At 38.5% G+C, this 19,490-nt stretch overlaps 1 protein-coding gene across 1 annotated transcript in view; it reads right to left on the bottom strand.

Moving 5' to 3' along the window:
• Znf800 (zinc finger protein 800) overlaps positions 1-18,622 on the bottom strand; it is a 196,627-nt gene extending 178,005 nt beyond the window's left edge. Inside the window, exon 1 of the mRNA XM_063241262.1 lies at positions 18,393-18,622. The gene's annotated coding sequence lies outside the window, so the exon portion shown is untranslated. The remainder of the gene's footprint in view (positions 1-18,392) is intronic.
• Between the last annotated feature and the right edge of the window lie 868 nt (positions 18,623-19,490).

The raw sequence follows: 19,490 nt of genomic DNA, 5'->3' as shown, positions 1-19,490 counted from the left end.
TTTGTGTTATAACTATTTTTAAGAGGGAAAGGTAGGTGGCAACATTTATGCATTAAATCAAAGCCAAAAGTATGGGATGACAGGAATCCCCAAACCTCACTGTGTATTGTATCACAACACTGACATCTGTTGGTTACAAGTATACTGAATCTTCATTGTCTGGTCTGATTTCTTTCTCTGTAGCTAAAGAATTGCTCCATCTAAATCTAATCTCTTACCATTATGTTATGTTCTTCACTCTTAATAGATTGCAAACTCAGGCTGATGTTTCTCCAGTTAGCCTTTATCTCTTATGAAATGCCACTTTTTTTTCTAAACCAAAATCAAATGCCTCCTTTTACAACAGCTGCATTGGTCCAGGCATAGTCTATACAAATAAGAGCTATCATTTTACTGATAAAAATTTTTTAAATGTAAATTATAAGGAGATTATACAAAACATGTTTATGACACATCACCTTCCCCCAGGTGAACGTCTCCTGCCATTCACACCTTGGACTGCTTTCTTCCTTGACTTGCTTCAACCCACCTTTCTTGAATTCCATCCTCTATTGAGTATTTTTCACTTTTCTGTAATGCTATTCTCCTCTTTTTCCTCTGATCACTATGAGGATTCACAAACATTCCCTATTGAGCTCCTCGGAGGTCTTTCAACACTCGGTATCTAAGCATGTTTTAAATGTCACATAAAATAAGACTTACAAATCAAAACCTTCAGCCTTGACCTTCCCTTCTCTTTCTTGGTATCTCCTAAAGTTTCAAAAACATAGAATAAGAGAAATCACCCGAATCTATTCTTTGCCATTGCAGTTTTTATACCCTAGCAATATCTGCAGCTTTCACATCCTAAAAATTGAGGAATTATCTCCCCACTGCATCATCATCCCTCTCCAGTTCCTCTGTTCCAGCATCGTCTTCCTGGCCCTCTTAGGGATGCTGTGATTGACTCCTCTTTGTGCTCAGCAACATTCCCAGTGTATTCCTACAACGAGAGTCCTGATCTTCAATCCTTTGCCTCTCTCTTAACGAGTATAATGCAGCATCCATCCTTTTACATGACACCAGTCACTCTGTGTACTGATGACTCCCCAACCCCCATCTCCACCCCAGGCCTCTCAGTTAAATGTCAGCTCTACATAATTCAAATAGTCATTTGTCACCATCACATGGATAACCCCCAGATATCCGAAAATTCACATATCCCAAATCAAACTTTTGTTCCTTCCCTTTCAAATTTCTGTTTCTTCTCCACATGTGCCTCCTCCCCTCAAACTTATCTCTGAAAATGGAAAATTCGCTGATTTTGCTGTCCAACATAAAATCCTGAGCAGCATCTATAATACCTATCTGTCCCTCTGGTACCATATCCAATCAATTACAGAAGCTTAACTGATTTGGCTCCTAGGTAACTCTATGTAACCTAAGATTTGGGGTGGAATTGTCTGGTCAGAAATTATATTTACCAAATCCCTAGCATCTGGGGTAAAAAAGAGGGCAGATTAATAGCTCAATAACTTACCATGCGTATAAGCTGCTGTTATCTGTACTGTTTAGTACTAAAGAAGCAAGTGTACATTCCCCTGACTCTTTTCTTGATTGCTAGTGGACTGAAGGGCCTTAAGTTTTGGGGGCCCCAGGACCATCAGGTAAAGGGGATCGGTGAACAGGCACTTGGAAGACTATCAGGAATACTCATAGCATGGGTGACAACATGACAAAAACTTGTATTATGTCAAGCAACAGGGAAGTCAAGTCTTACCCGACATAGTACGTAAAACACTCTCTGCCACCACCTGGATCAGCCACCTTCCTTTCTTCTGTACATTATTGCAAGTGGCTCCTCCTGATTCTGTGATCCTGGCTGTATGCCCTCCACTTGCTAATTTCATTTAAGCAGAGCTTAGTTCATCCTTGCTTACAGGGTCACCCATCACACAGGGCTGTCTCTAGTAAGCAACAAAAATAACTAGCATCTTTTCTTCCCAGTTATCCCTCACTCATGATCCCCACTCTTGGTTTTTATTACCTAATGCCCCTCTTACACACACACACACACACACACACACACACACACACACACACACAGTCACTCACAGAGAGTTCAATTGAATCCTCTTTGCTGATGACTCCCCCACCTCTTAGTTCCCAACATACTCTTCTTTCAAGTTGCTTATACTGTAGTTTCCAGAAGTTTCTCATTGACTTCTTTTAGGACTAATTAAATTTTAACACACAGTTATCTTGTTGTAGCCTTTACTTGCATTTATGATAAATCCTTCATGTTCATTGCATATTATTTTCATCTTTCTTACTGTATTACATATTTCCTTAAGGAAGAATCATGGCTCACTCTTTATTAGAGCTCTTCGATGAATGCTCAATAAACATCACCCACCAAAACCAGTAATTACCTTTGTTTAATATTCTACCTAACATCTCTGGATGCCTCTGGATCCAACCTTTCTTTAAATATCCTTCAGTTTGAGAGATTTTAGTGGAAGTTTTACATGTACCTCAAATGAAATACAGCATTTACAAAAAAGACAGCATTCTACTATCACTTTCTGTGTAGCTGGGTAGTTTTCCATAAAGGGAAAACAGATTGTGGAAGCATGAAACAACCAATTAGGTCTAAAGTATAATTATTATTAGTAACAATTAATAATGATGTAATATCTAATAAATTAGTGCCTAGAACATAGTAAATATTCTACAGTTTGGTGAATATTCCAAAACAGCTTAAGAGGAGGAGAGGCACCAGAGGGATCCAACTCAGGAAAGACTCTTCATTCCACGTAGGGTGGCTCCTGGGAAGTTACAGAGAAATCCTCTTCCTGATAGGACTACACTGTCAGCATTGTAACATATCCTTCCGCATGCTCTGCTCATTACAGTCTAGACATCCGTTCTGACATTTGGTCTGCCCAATTGTCATGGGCGTCTTGGTCACAAACAAGCTATGCACCCAGCATTCCTGAATCACAGGCCTGCCTAGGACTAAAATTTTTTTCAAACCACTCACATTAGCCCTCCTCAAAGAGACATGACTGAGCTCGCTAGTCAATTTGTTAAAGCTTTCAGGCGTACCTCATCCTGCTTTTGGAAAATTATTTTTCATTTATGTGCTGTACATTATTACTTTGTGTGCAGGCATCATCTATATTGTGCTGCACAAAAATAATTGATTACTCATGAGTGACAGAATAATTGGCACTACCCTGGTTATTCAGCTATTTTTATGCATTATAATTACCAGCTTCAGTACATCAGACAGAATTTAATGTTCTTGAAAATTAATATTATCAAAGGACTTGATACAAAAGAATGTAATGTTCTTAAATTAAAAACTTGTCATATACTGATAGAGTCTCACATTTTTGGCTATTTATCAATATTTTATTTTAATCATTTCAAACCCCTTGAACAAGCTGCAGAGCCTGTAGCCCATGTCAGTTCGGTGCAACTGAATTCTAGTGAGTTTACTATTTACAGAGATAATATTGCATGTTTAAGGCTTTACTGATGACCTAAATTCTTTACCATTGACCTGCATTATAGCCATGAATTCCTTAAAAGCAAAAAGGTATTATTTACATACGACCTTAATAAGCACATAAGGTGCTTGCCCTGATGAAATATATTAAATAAGCAAATAATATAGAACAATAAGGATGTCTAAAAGCTCACTGGAAGAAATGCCATCCATTATGCACTGTGGTGCAGCTGTGATGCAACAGAGACCTTCTTAGGATAAAGGCATAGTATGGAGTGGCACATGGTTCATAACAATGTCATCCTACTCGGTGACAGAACTAGATAGAATGCCTTTAATAACACTTTGATTACATAAATGGAGCCACCTTTAAAATGGCTTACTCATATTCTCCCAAAATGCTCATTCCTTCATGAAGTTGGTTTTCTCTTCATTGACTCTTGTGTGTGTTCCTATCTTTTTCACTTTTCCACTTCCATTCTACTTTGTGTCTTTGACAGGAATGTCTGGAGGTTATAACTTGAATGAGCCTTCTCTCCTCTGCCACAGACCTCCACTGCCTATTGCTCATACGCCTCACCTCCCAAGCCCTGTGATCACTACGCTACTCGAGTCCTATGGGTGGGGTGCTCCTCACCATCCGTGTCTCACTTGTCTTCATTTTACTTCATTCTTGCCTTCCAATCCTTTCCTTTTCTTTTATTCAGCAGTTGGTCATTGTATAACACAACAGCACAATAGTATTCCTAAAGTGAAAAACTACACTGCTAAACTTTTTAAAAATCCTTACTACTTTCTCCAAAATTATAATTAAAGTTATATTTTAGATTTAGCTCAGCAGCACAACCACCTGCCTGGAAAGCCCAAGGTCATGAGTTTGATCCCCAGGACCAAAAAAAAAAAATTATATTTTATTCTTATGGCTTTTGAATATTTTTTTCTGTAGGTTAGCAAAAGTTCCTTAAAACTGAAAATTATTTCTGCCCCCATTATAATGGTTTAATAGAAGTGAATCACATTTGGTCTTAGCCAAAAGACCAAGAATTAATAATAGATATAAGTCAAAGGATACTTTACAATTGTTTGCTGTCTTAATTACTTTTCTCTTCTTGCTGAGACAAATTACCTGACACCCAAAATTAAAGGACATAAAAATTAGTTAGCTCACAGTTTGTGGAGGTTCAGTCCATAATCAGCTGGATCTGAGGCAGGGTGGCACATAGCAGAGGAACAACAGTTCATGACAGCAGAAGACAGCAAAAACAACAAGCACAAAAAGGTGAAGAATAAGCCTCTTTCTGTCCTTTACATTGTATGCAGGCTACCTGCCTTAGGGTGAGTATGGCACCCTACTCTTAATCTCAGCATTAAACCATGAATCAATCACAAACTGTACATTCAGCCATCTCTGAAAAGCCCACTCCTATGACTGCATGAGACTGTGAGGGGACATCTAGACACAAACAGTAACATTAGCTTTCAGAAAATTAGAAGTTAGAAAAAGACAATGTTCAATCTTAAATTTGGAGCCAAAATTCCAATATTGTTCATAACCAGATTAATAGATAACTACAATTATAAGTAACTAACTATATATTTTTAAAATATATCACTTTAGTAAACAGAACATCAAGAATCCATAAATGAACCAGGCATGGTGGTACACCTGTAATCCCAGCACTTGGGAGGGTGAGACAGGTGGATTGTGACAAGTTCAAGACCAGCCTGGACTACAAAGTGAGCCCAAGGCCAGCCTGAACCGCATAATGAGACCCTGTCTCAAAAAGACAAAAAAAAAAATCCATAAATGAGCTAGGGAGCTCAGCAGTGTAAGCGCCTGCCTGGCAAGCTTGAGATCATGAGTTCAATCCCTGGTACCAAAAAAAAAAAAATCCATAAATCATTCAAATTTTAAAACATCAACATAGCTAATGGATAAATGAATATGGGTTTCTTTTAGGTTTTGATTCAAATATTCTGGAATTAGAAAATGATCATGGCTATGCAATGCTGACTATATAAAAAGGGCCAAATTGTATACTTTAAATACTATGGCTATGCAAGTTATAGCTAAATATGGTTGTTATATCTTTGTGAATGTTTACTGGTAGGAAGAGTTTGTACTCTAATGAGTAACTTTTCAGAAATAGAGATTTCACATAGAGCAGAGGGAAGATGGTCACAAAACCAGGAAAGAATAGAGCTGCATCCAAGAGAACTTGGTCCTTTTCCCTGGCCTTGCCCTAGTTTTTCCTCATTAATTCAGAAAACTAGCAGCATGTCTACATTACTTTAAATAAATTAGCTTCTCCTGACCTCAGATTCCTATTATATTCCCCCAAAGGAGCCATAACCCAGACTTTAGGCACATACATTGGTATCAGCAGGGCTACTATTTTAATCCTAGCTCTTCCAGTTGGGAGACTTTCATCATGTTATATAACCTCACTGGGCCTCATTTAATCCACTGTAATTATACTCACACTTCACAGATTATAGAGAAGGAAATATTCTATATAGCAATTAATGGGGGGAATAAGCATAGTATAGTTGTACCTATTATGTCAAAGACCCCTTCTAGTTCTAAAATTCCCAGAGATGTCTAATAGAATTATAATTTCAGTACTACATATTAGTAATGAAAATAGAATAATAGCTTACACTGACATGACACAGAGCTTAAAATAATAAGACGTTGGAGAAGTCCTCTGGCCATTCTGCACAGCATTTCCATGACAATAATATATATTCTCAGTCTTTTTCTCATCTTTTGCTAGTTGCCTAGTTTTCAGACAAAATACATTGTCCATAAAGTTTGATTAGTTGTTCCCTTGTTCATAAATATGCAAATATGTTTTATAATCTGGCTAGATTTTGAGCCATGACTTTATCATATTTAAGGTTGCCGTGGTGGGTCACAAAATTGATATATGTGTACATGCTAGTCTAAGGCAAACTACAGTGACAGGTTCTGTTCTTGCTGCCCTTATGTTCTGACTTAGAAGGAAAACACTTTGATAATAGCTCAGGATATTTTCCCAGCTAATCTGATACCCATGTACTTGAGATTCCATTTCTTAGATTGCCAAGCAAACATTATTGTCCTCATTTGCAAAATGACAAAATTACAGGGATGTCTCCATAGTCTGTTTTGACAGACTGACTTCTAGCTCTCGAGGTGTTTTCTCTTTCCTTCAAGTAGTAATTTATCCAGAAGTTAATTACCAACCATTATCTCCCCCATAGAGTCTAAGAGGAGAGGGAAGAAAAGAGGAAAATTGTATCACTTACCTTTAGTGCAACTACCAATTTTCTCAGAAAAGTCTCAGAATAAGACTTTAGGAAAGCCCCAGTAATGATAATAATAATGTCAACAATACCAACAAACTCTTGCAAGAAAACTTCCTTAGAACTAGCTATAGGATAATGAGACCTCACTTTATTTTTAAATAATACATATGATACAAAACAGCATGTGACTCAATCTAGGGCCTTTCAAATCACTCCAAGTCCGTGAACATACTATAAAACAGTGTCCTGGTTCATACATCAGCTATCTTGTAGTTAATTTGCCAACCTGGGAAAGTGGGAAAACAGATAGCACTTCAGATTAGTTCCTCTAACACATATTAGGGAGACTAAGCAAGCTTGCCCTTCATCTTCAAAAGTACTCATGGGAAAATAACAACCAGTGAATATGAATAAATGACCCAGTATGCTGAATCATAATCTTGATTAAACAAAAATGATACGATTCCACAAATTATTCCATAGGGCCAGTAAATTACGAAGTTCTAGTCAAAACAGAGGAGATGCACAATGATGTTTAGAATAACATTACTCCATCTTAATCTTGTCTGGCCATCTGTGAGATTCTGCAATTAATGTATCCTACTGTGACTTTACTATATCATCAAACTGAAACATTGCATGTAGGTACACAGACTTTATGATATGACACACAATGAATACACTGATTCAGAAAAGAAAATCAAAATAAATTCCAGAAAATTTGGGACACACCAAAATAAATATTTGGCATTTAATAGGTGATTATTATAAAGGCTAAATATTTATGTGTCTTTTCAAAAAAAGGAAAGACTCTAGAGTCAGATGAATTGAATTCTGTTAAGCCTTTTGATCCTGGTAATCTAACTTCTCTGTGTCTTAGTTTGCCCAACAGTAAAATGGGAATGAGGAATGGTACCTACTTCCTAGACTAGTACATAGTAAGAAATATATAAGGTTAGCTGTGGTACAAAAGTGGGAGCTCCAATCAAGTATCATCTTAGCTTGACCAACACAAATCAGCCCTTTGGCTTGGCATGCAAGATCTTAAAATTCAAAGATACACCTAAGCTATGAGGAAAGCCAACAAAAGAACCCTTCAGTTAGCAGACGAGTTCTCTTTATTCCAGGTGGTTTCAATTGCTAAACATCTGGAGGAAAGGAACGGGTGCTCCCTGTCATCAAACATTAATTAAGATATACCATTAGTAGGTCACCCATGGAGCACTACTTTGCAGAAAAATGTGATACAGTAGAATCTACCTATAATGTCATTTACCAAACACTTGGTAATTGAAAAAGCATTTCAAGATCCAATAATACTTAAGAATTACTATCAAGAACATTAATTATCATTATACTATAGAGATGTAGATTCAGGAGGATAACATCTTGAAACCTGTATCCACTATATTCTTGAAGTATTTTTTAATATAATAAATCTCTTATTTGGTGTGTTTTCTACCTTTTATTATTTTCCATTTTCATGGCCTCTGCAGTAAGGACCTTATTGTGTCTTTCTGTGAGAATGCAATTTTTATCCAGATCTCCACACAGGCTGGTTAATCCCTGAATAAAGTACCCCAAAAACCAGTGCAGACCTAGTAAGCACCAGAATAGTAGATTCCAACATTTTCACCTGCATGGCTCCTTTCTCTTGCTCAAAAAAACTGCATGTTTTAAAAGACTTAATCTGCTGAAGTACAGGTTTTTGTTAACTACTTATTTAATCAATAAAATTTATCATACAAATAAAACTATTATAAATATTCTTTAACAGATTTTTCATAATACTCACTTTTCTGGGATAAATGTCGAAGAATGCCACTGCTACAGAGTATGATAGTAGCATGTTTACTTTTTGAGAAACTGCTGAATTCTTTTCCAGAGTTATTGTACCATTTTTATGTTCTCCTAGCAATGTATGAGTAATGCATTTTTCTCCACCTCACTATCATTTGGCATTGTCATTGCTAACACATTGTGGTTTTAATTTGCATTTACTTAACAACTAGTGATACTGAACATCTTTTCATTTGCTTATTTGCCATTTACGTAGAATTATCAATGAAGTGTCAAAGTCTTTTGGACATTTTCTATTTGGGTGGTTTGATTCTTTACTATAATTACTTTAAAGTCCAGATATAGTCTAGATACTATTCCTTTATCACATATATATGGTTTGAAAATGGCTTCTCTCAAGCCTGTAGCTTGTATTTTCAACCTATCTGCATAGACTTCCTCAAAGCAAAAGTTTTTAACTCAACAAGATCCAATTTATCAATTTTTCTTTTCTGAATCATGCTTTGGATGTCAAATTTGAGAATTCTGCATTAAAAGTCATTGCACTAGAACAAGGGTACTGGTTTATCCAGGTTTCCCTGGTATTTGTCTGATTTTAGCACTAAAAGTCCAAATCCTGGTAAAACTCCTTAATCCTTAATCATCCTAACTATAACCCACTGGACATCTGCAATTCTTTTGCTCCAATAGAAACATCGGAGGAAACATAAAGGGGTTAAGTGCCAGAGAAACACCACGTCATGATAAAGACCACTATGAAGTAGCTCTGAGGATTTAAAATTAATCAATTGGCTTTCTGTGTTTACATATGAATCTGTCCCAGGACTAGGACCCTTGTCTAGAGATGGGCAACAGATTCATAGTAAGTGAATCGCTATGTACCACTAGTCTTGGCTGATGCCCTATAGGCCTATGATGCTGTGACCCCTCAAAGGACATGATAAGCCCACAGCTGAGGACTTTTTAGCTCCAACCTGTTATGGTTCATGTTCAAATGGCCCTCAAGCCTCACACAGTCATGGAAGCAGCTGAAACTAGCATTTGTCATTGGTTCATTGTCTAGCACTGGGCTTGGCGGTATGAGTGTTATACCTGCTCTTGGGCAGAGCTAGCATACAATGTAAGGGAGGCAAGGAGTTTGTGCCTGCCCCTATTGCTCTTTTTGCTCTTGTCACTTGCAGCTGCCATGAACAGCTGCCTTTCAGCCATGTCTTGGAGCCAGCTGAGTATGAACTGAAACCTCCAAAAACTGTAAGATAAATAAACCTTTCCTTGCTTCACTTTGGACATCAGGTATTTTGTCTCAACAATGAAAGAAAAGTAACCAAGACAAACCCCAATTAGAGACTGTAGCAGCAGGTGTCTCCTGCAGTGAATGTCTACCTGGAGATAGGATAGTTCTCCTAATTAGCATAATTTACTACTTAGGGAAGTCTTTGAACTGTCTCCAAAGGTCTACATTTGTCTACATTTAATTGTCTACATTTTCCTCAGTATCCTCTTCCTTTATTTGAAAACCAAATAAATACAGGCTTCCCAGAGAAGTTCTTTGTCACAGCCTTCAGAAAATCTCAAATTCTGCTAGACAGCTTTCATCCTCCTAAAATCATACCCTTGTCTCTTTTATTTTTTTTTAATTCTATTTAAGGAGAAAAAAGGAAAAAAAAACAGAAAAAGGGTACAAGTTACACAGAATTTCAGAAAAAATAAACAGTAGGAAGTCACTAGTTAATGGATTACATATTGTCATCTTAGATATAGTTGCTCAAGTTACAAAATTAAAGCATATAGAGTAGACAAACAGTGAGACTGCAAACAGTTCTGTTCAATGATCTAATAAAACTCAGTAATATGGTTACCTATCTTATACACTTAAATATGTATGCAGTTATGTCCTTTAGAGCACTTTCTTTTCCTCTCTTTTGTACAATGACAATTACACATTTTGGGTTTTATTACTCCCACTGTTCTTATTACTTTTTTTTGAAGAGAGTAAAACCAAATGTGACATAACAGGACAGGATCAGTCAAATCAAAAGGATGGACATAATAGATAATGTAAAAACAAAATACAAGTGATCAACAATGGTTACCATAATGCCTCTTGCTATCTTAAAAAGAATTGCCTATATCATCAGTTATAATAAAGTTGAACAAAACAGTAAAGAAAAAAAACCAATAAAACCAAAACATTGGAGACAGTAGAGGACTTCAGAAGAAGATAATAGTCAACCAGAATGGGCATCACAATGAATCTTATTGTCTTCATAGTTGTTGCCTATACTTTCAAACTGGTACTATCAAGCAAAACAGAATAGAGGAAAATCAGTCAAAACAAGATGGTGAAAGCAATACAGGGTTTCAAATCAAAGTGGGTTACTATAATGTATCCTGCTATTTTTTTATTTTTCCCTTAATTAAAAGGATAAAAATGAAAAAGTAAATAATAAAAAAGGAGATTAAGATAAAAGAGGGCATAACAACAAAACAGCGCAGGTCAAAGCATAACCATTTAAGCAAAATAGTATTTCACCACAAGATAATCCCGACTTAAAAGTAGTTACCATAGTGTCTCTTTCCTTGAAGTCTTTGAGTATAACTTTGTATACTGTATCATCAAACATATCAAGACAATGTAAAACCATTCAAGAGAATGACAGTATTACAGGGTATTTAGAATCAACTAACAGAAAATGAACAATGGTTTCTGTATAATCTCCTTGTCTATAAAAGTTTTTGTTTATATTATCACATATAATAAAATCCAATAAGATACAACATGTTAAGACCAATGGAGACAGAAGAACAAAAGCTTGATGGGACTTTAAAACAAGAGGATATTAAATCAGCACTACCTATTATGATGTCTTGTTTTCTCCAAAATAGCTGTTCCTACCATCCAACCTTCTCTGCCTCATTTCTGTTGAGCTCTTTTTCTGTCATTAGTTGTCAGTTTGTCTTCTTCATTTCGCTTTCTGCTCCATTCATTGTGGCCTCTCTGCCACTGTTTCTGGAATCTTGGTATTTTTCTTTTTTAGAATGTCCTGCAGTATTCTCTGTAGAGTTGAATTGGTGGTTGCAAATTCCCCTAGTTCCTCTTTATCCTGGAAGCACCTTGTTTTTCCATCAATTTCTAGGGACAGTTGTGCAGGATATATCAATCTTGGCTGGAGGTTATTATCTTTCAAAGCTTGAATTATTTCCCCCCACGCTCTTCATGATTTGATGGTTTGTGCTGAGAAGTCTGCTGTAATTCTGATGGGTGTTCCCTTATAAGTAATCTGTTTCTTGTCTCTGATGGCTTTTAATATTCTGTTCTTATATTGGATTTCTGGAATTTTGATTATTATATGCCTGGGTGTAGCTCTGTTTGGGTTGTAGGTGGCTGCGGTCCTGTATGCCTCATACACCTTTTGCTAAATTAGGGAAATTCTCTTGGATCATTTCTGTGAATAGCTTTTGTAGTCCATTTGTTTGTGTCCCTACTTCTTCTTTTATGTTCTTAATTCTTAAGTTATAGATCCTCTTATCATCTTCTAGCCTTTGTATTGTTGCTGTTTGTTTTCTTGTTATTTTTAAGAAGTTTTTCATTTCATACTCCCACCTTACAAATTTGTCCTCCAGTTCTGATAATCTATCCTTAGTTTCTTTCAAGCTGTTATGCCAGCTTTCAATGGAGTTTTTAGTTTCCTGGTAATCTCTTTGAACCTGCTTCACGTATTCTATGTTTTCTCTATTTTCTCCATCAAACAATTCTCCCCTTTTTTTCTGTTCTTCAATTCCACCATCTGTTTTTTCTTGGGTGGTGCTTAGCATTTCTCTAACTATTGTTCTTATTTCTTGCTTTATTTTATTAAATATTTCATTTTTGAACTCGTCTATGAGGCTCCAGAGATATCACTTTATGTCTTTTGGTACCGTTTCTGATATTGCATGTTTTCTGTCTTCATTCTCTTTTGCATTTACCTTTCCTGGATCAGTGTTCTCAGGATTAGGGACTGAGGACCCTTTCTTGTTGCTCCCTTTTCCCATACTTTTTGTTCCTTCCATACAAGCGTATATAGGAGGCCCAGTTTTTTTTTTTTTTTTTTTTTTTTTTTTCTCTTTGACTGTTACAGTTTGTTTGAATCCGCCAGCTACTGCAGTGTACTAGGGAGACACAGACCTGGGCGGCCTCTGCTGGGCCCTCCAGATCAACCTACTGAAGGCTTCACTGCTAGGGTACACTGCCAGGTGCTAGGACCTGGTTTGGGCTAGCCTACTGGATCTTAGTCCATGGCGTCACCAGGCCAAGCACTCCCCACCAATCCCACCAGAGAGGGGAATATGTGACTAAAGTCACTGCAGCATCCTGATCCAGGTAGTCTTCCCAGTCCCAGAATGTCCTCTGTTGGAGCCTCCTAGTCTATGAAAGGGTCCCCGTTCCTCTCACTCACCGCAGGTCAATGCAGGGCTCCCCACCAGTCCCGCTCTCAACTCCATTTGGTTCACCGATTCCCGCTCTCAGAGCTTTTGCGAGTCTCTCTCCCTACCGTGCCAATCATGACGCAGCAGCAGCAGCAGGAAATTCAAATCATGGCTTCCAGAGGCGTGGGTTCCAGCTTCTGCGCTGAGATTTTATCTGTTCCTGTTGTAGCATCAGGATTGCATTTCCAGTTGGTTTCTCTCCGCTTAGTTCATTCCTGGGTCGGCAGGGTATATCTCCCCTTGCTTAGGACTCCTCGCACCACATCATTCCTGGATTCTAAGCTGGCAATCTCAGACAGCCTCCATAGCTGCTGTTATCTATCTGCCATGTTCTCCTGGAAGTCTTGTCTCTTTTATTTAAATCTTCACTGTCCACTTGTGTGGGAGGTTGCAGCCTGATCAGTCCATGATAACAATGAGTGACTTAAAACCACAAATAACATCATTGCATACATGTTGGGACAGTAGAGAGTTAGGATGAGCACCAAGGGTAACTTTGGCAATTCCCCCTTCCTTTTAATGACGTGTGATGTTTTAGAAAGACAAAATGCCATGAAAAGAAAGTTTCCCTTACTAACTGCCCCCAATATCTTCCCCTACATTAGAGTCTGTACCTGAGGCAGCTCTTCTCACAATTCCCACTCACATCCTCCCACACCTACTTTCATTCTTTGGGATAGGGGTTCTCAGAGCTCACTGTGCACCTAAATCCCCTAAGAAGCTCCTCAGAAATGATGATGACTTATTAAAAACCTTTACACAGCAAAAGAAACCACCAACAGAACGAAGAGACAACTCAGTGTGGAAAAAAATTTTGTGAGCTGGTGTCTCAAAGGACTGCTATCTAGTGTATATATATATACTTTTTCGTTGCTGGTAGTGGTTTGTTTTGTTTTGTTTGTTTTGTTTTTTGTTCTTTAGGGTTTTTTAGTTTTTTATTTGTTTGTTTATTTTTGATACCAGGAATCAAACTTATGACCTTGCACTTGCCAGGCTGGTCCTTATGCCACTGAACTAAATCCCTCAAGCCTTTTTTTTTTTTAGAATATATAAAGAACTCGAAAAACTCAGATCCCTCAAATATAAAAACCAAATTAAAAAAATGGCATCTGAAATGAACAGACATTTCTCAGATGAAGAAGTAGAAACAGCAAAAAATATATGAAACAATGTTCAACAGCACAAGTCATTCTAGAGATGCAAATTAAAACAACACTGAGATTCTGTGTCACTCCAGAAAACATGGTGATTATCAAGAAATCAACCAATAACAAATACTGGAGAGACTGAGAAAAAAGAAACACTTCTACATTTTTGACAGGAATATACACTGGGACTAACATTATGGAAATTAGCAGGGAGATGCCTCAAAAACTAGGACTGGAAGTCTCATTGGACCCACCTATTCCCCTTCTTAATATCTTCCTGGAAGAATTAAAAACATCATACTGGAGCTAGAGATTTAGCTCAGTGGCATAAGCACCCGCCTTGCAGTCATGAGTTGGATTCCTGGTACAAAAAAAAAAAAAAAAAAAATCATACTACAGTGATATATACACACCCATGTTTATAGCAGCACAATTTATAATACCTAAATTTTGGAAACAATCAGATGCCCATCAACCACAGAATGGAAAAAAAGATATGCTTTTTTATGTGATGGAGTACTACTCAATCATAAAGAAAGATAAATTTCAGAGATTTCTAAGTAAATGGATGCATCTTGAGATCATACTCCTAAGTGAAATAAATCAGACACACATGTGTAAATACTGCATCATTTCTCTGGTATGAGAAACCAAGTGTATAAATAAGGCCCAAAATATATAATAGATACTGTGAAATAGGAAGAAAATATTCAAACAAGAAGGGAAACTAGGAATGGGGAGGGAGGAAGAAAGGAAAGGAAAATTTAAAAAATGAGAAAAGAATGAAAAAATAGAAACAAAACCTTTACACACAAGGAAGAGAAGAGGGGTTGAAGGAAGAGTAAAGCAACGGGGGAAACATGAATCAAGTTATATGATATACAGGTACAAATTCCCTATGATGACTGTGATCATTGTGTATGCCTAAAATATACTAATAAACTTAATTAAAGTTTAATTGACTGGGACCCATCTCAAACTGGCTAAATTTGATTTGGGAAGACGGGAATAGATTCTAGGCATGTAGTATTGTAAAAACTCCCAAGGTAACCAATGGTTAACCGGCATTGCATCCCACTGTTCTAGGCTCTGGGCATATGAACTGTTGGAGGGCACGGATGAGATTTGTGGATCCTATACCCACGGGTTCTAGCTCAAGGATCACATACAGTGAGCATCTGTATATAGGTGGTAATATTTTAAACAAGTAAATAATATAAAAAGAATCAAGGATTGCAATCAAATTATTTGTCTCTCCTGATTTGATTCTTCATTTTCAAACAAGCGCCTTATGTAAGATAAGACTGTAAAACAACACTGTCCCCTCCAGCCCTTTGTAATCTCCCAAAAAGCTGTTGGAGTTGAGAAGTTAAGATTGTATCAATGAGCATTTTTATTTCTGTGATTTTTTAGGTAAATACTTTGGCCCTAGACAGTAAGAGCTGGACTTTATCTCCACGTAAGTCAGAATCTAGAGTCCCTCACAACCTCAGTCTCACCAAGGTGCTGTTAGAAATGATTTTTCAAGACCAGACCAACTAAATCAAAATATACACAGTAACAAGATCCCCAGGTCATCCATGTGCTCGCTGGAGTTTGAGAAGCACCTGTCCAACTAAAATGGTCTAGAAGTCATCATGTGAGAGAATCAAATGGCTCTTGGGACAATCTTCAGAAAGGAGGAAAGCTGTCACTCACCCCCAGTCCTCATCCCAAGTATGTAAAGGGAAGAGACCCTCAGATGGGGGTGAGTGGAGAATGGGACCACACAAAGGTCAAGTCATGGAGCAGGTTAGCTTCCACAAAACCCCAAAGCACTTTAAGGCTTCTCAAGTCCACCCTTGACCTTGGAAGATGAATGAGTAAGCAAACAGACACAACAGAGGAGGACAACCTAAAGACACTACAGTCTACAGTGGTGACTAAACTTTCAGAGACTGAATGCGCAGCCCCACTTATTTATTACCAAGTGCTAATACTACAGCAAATATTGAAGCTCTGAATTAGATAAAACAACTCATACAGTAATATCGTCTTAAAACAAACAAAAAAAAAAAAACACATGCCAAAGGTTCGCCACCACTGCTATAGAAGATGCTTTGTTTTATTTCCTGAAAGATTGAGGGAAGACAGGCCCAAGAACAAATACAAGGTATCATCCTAAAATGGATCACATAGTGTGCCCGTGTCTCTGAATTAGCCAGCAGCTGAGGCCTGCAGTTTGGGGTTGCTCCCAGGAGGCAGGGTGGGTGGGCCTCCTCCCTCCCACCCATCCCCACGTGGCCAGAGTTTTGAAATTCCCACATGACGTCCACTGTGCTGGGAAATCCCCTCCCAACAGTCCCTTAGAAATCCTTGCTCTTCTCTCCCATCTGGCATTTTATTTGGCATGCCAGCATTCCTCACAACTGATACCCTTACAATCAGTGGCCATCATTTTCATTATTTAATTCACCCTAAAAGTAGCCTTCTCTAGGATTTGAAGACCAAAACAGAAGACTGCAGTCAGTTTAATCTAACATGGGAATTCATACTTGTGAGGAAATTTTAAAATTTTTAATAAATTCTAGATACCTGGTTGTATCATCTAATGCAACTTTCTCCAGTTCCTGGTGTTACTGTTTTGTCCTTTTCTGCGGAGACCTTCAATCACTCACCCTCACCAGAAGTTCCTGCAGAACAGCTCCCAAACCAGGGTAAACATCTAGGAGACAGCTAAAACCTCACCAACTGCCACCCTCAACCCCTGGCTGCCCTCAACCTTCACCTGAGTATGGCTGTGCGCACACCAGCCCCAAGGCGAACTCTCTCAGCTGAAAACTGTGCAGAAACAATTGCGTTCTGGCCTTGGTGAAATTGCTTAATCTATTTTTCTGCTTTACAACATAACACACAGCAAACATTTTTCATGTACCAGCCATGGCCTGAGGCAGTTTTTGCATTCTGCATCAGTAGGAAATTGATTAATGTGAATGTTTTAGCTGTGGTTGTTGTTTGTGTATAAACTTTTGTTAAAACAAGTACTGCAGAAGAAATGACCTTTATGTAGACACCTATTAAGGCACTAAAAGGCTTGGCTACATTCATCTGAGACGCATACACATAACGAGGGGGGACAATAACGGGATCAGCAGCTGCAGGGGTTGAATTGAATTCTTCAACAATAGAAAAGTTTTTCAGACCCAAATACCAGCAATCAAAGAGAATTTTTGCAGATAATCCAAGAGAAAGAAAATAAGAAAAAAAAAATGCTAACCAACTTTGCACCAGTTAGCATAAGGTTGCCATCTGAAACATGTCAGCTTAAGAGCAATCCCTACCTCCATTCTTTAGCCCAACTGCAGTATTCAGAACTGTTTCCCCCAAATAATCCCAGATGGCATGCCACAAAATTTCAATTCATTTTAAAAGCTTTCTTTGCTGTTATTATGTGATTGAAAGTGCAAAAGCAAGTTGCCATTCTCATGGCACTATTTGCATTGGCTATTATCCCCTAAAATCCCCTTTAAACAGCTACATTGTCAGCCCATAGGCCTCATTTAGAACTACAAAAAGGCCCAGATTAATTCGATCAAAGAAAGAGCCAAGTACAAAATGCACTTTTCAAACTGTATCAGAGTAGGTTCGCTTTACAGATCGCTTGGGGGCAAGAACTGCGGCAGGGCAAGAAAGACCTGAGATAAAGCTTGGTTACAAAGCGAAATAACTCGGTTTGGCTCCCTAGCTGATTTATCTGAGTATCTCAAGGCGAAATCTCCAATTAAAAAATTATCCGAGGGAAATATATTTAAATATAAGTGCTGAAACAGATCCCCAGGACCTGCGGCATCACATTCGTGCCCTTGGCTTTTAGCCACCATTCTTCGGCGGCTGTTGGAAGGCTGGCAGGGGTAACCTGGTTAGTCCAGGCATTTCTAAAGTCTCAAGGAGCTGAATTAAGCCGAAGTATTTTGCACTTGTAAAAAATGCACCCTTTTATCTCCCCCATCCCAGAGGAAAATGTCCTGCAGAATCACCAGAAAATAAAAAGTGCTGGGAAACAAAGAAAAGCGATGGTGACAACATTTCTTTCCACAAAACAAAACATGCTAAGAATTCAGGTATTCGCGGCCCGCTGCAAGCCTCAGTTCTCAGGGGCAGGCTGAGTGAGCCGTCTGCTTCCCCCAGGGCTTGTTGGTTGGTTTGAGTCTCACCTGGGGGTCTCGAGGTGGGGGAGAAAGCTGGGGAGAGCCAAGCTGGACTTGGGCTTTCTTAGGGACGCTCCACTAGTTTCCTAGCTGGGTTAGCAACGTCGTCAGCGCTGGCGAAGGTGCAGAGGAGCGCCGCAAGCCCGCGAGCTGCGCTCACTCTGCCAGGAGCTGTTCCCTTTGGCGGCCGCTTTTGTGCCGCTGAGAACATTTTGCTGCGGAGGAAACGGCTGCACAAAGGTAGGCCCTGTGAAGCAAGATGTGCAACTGCCTCTTCAGGGACCCAGCAGGGCCCGGAGTGCCCTGAAAATACGGGCAGCTGCTGCAAATGTGAGTCATCTGCAGGAGGGAGAGGCCAAGGACATTTTTAGGCGGTTATTTAGGCGCAGTCTTTTGCTTCAGGATAGAAGAACTCAAAGACCTGGGCAGTCTGCCATTCACAACAACCACCCTGGAAACAAAAGACCATCAAGCAGCTCTAATCACAGCACAGATAAAGTTTAGAAAAGTCGTGCTTACTGACTGCCTCCAACCATAGTACACTGGTCCCCAGCTTCCTGGTCACGTTCTAGAAATTTTACAGAGTAAATTGTTCAGATCTTGCATAGGTGTTCCCTACACCTCACAATCGAATCCTGTTTATCCTGAGAATTATCTAGAGAAAACAAATATTGATAGAAAAACTGAAATGTTACCTTATGGCCCATGATTGAATTCAGGAAGACAAGGACAGAGGGAAATAGTAGGCACACACACTAGGAAAACAAATACAGAATCAAGTTGTTTTCAGGCAAAGGAACCATTCAATCTGCCCCCTGCCAGTTTATTTGGAGTCTTTCCATAGCAGTCCCATATATTAATCACAGCAACATGCTACAAAGAAAGATGGTTTTGGTAGCCAGAGACCAGTATTGAAATTCTGCAAACCTGACCTTATCAAGCAACGAAGGAAAAGCAACATTTGCTGATTCCTTGTGAGACAAATTATGTCCTCAGGAAAACACAGCAGAAGTCATTTATTCCTAGGGAATCTCACTAGACTGTTAACTAGCTGGAATGAAATGTTTCCTGCAACTTTTTATGCAGACCTCACTGGGGTCCTAA

The sequence above is a fragment of the Cavia porcellus genome, unplaced genomic scaffold (genome assembly GCF_034190915.1).
Source record: "Cavia porcellus strain 051 isolate PalLab524CR breed Dunkin Hartley unplaced genomic scaffold, mCavPor4.1 scaffold_2, whole genome shotgun sequence".
Classification (NCBI taxonomy): Eukaryota; Metazoa; Chordata; class Mammalia; order Rodentia; family Caviidae; genus Cavia; species Cavia porcellus.
Note: the sequence above shows the minus strand (reverse complement) of the source record. Positions and strands in the feature narration are given on the sequence as shown.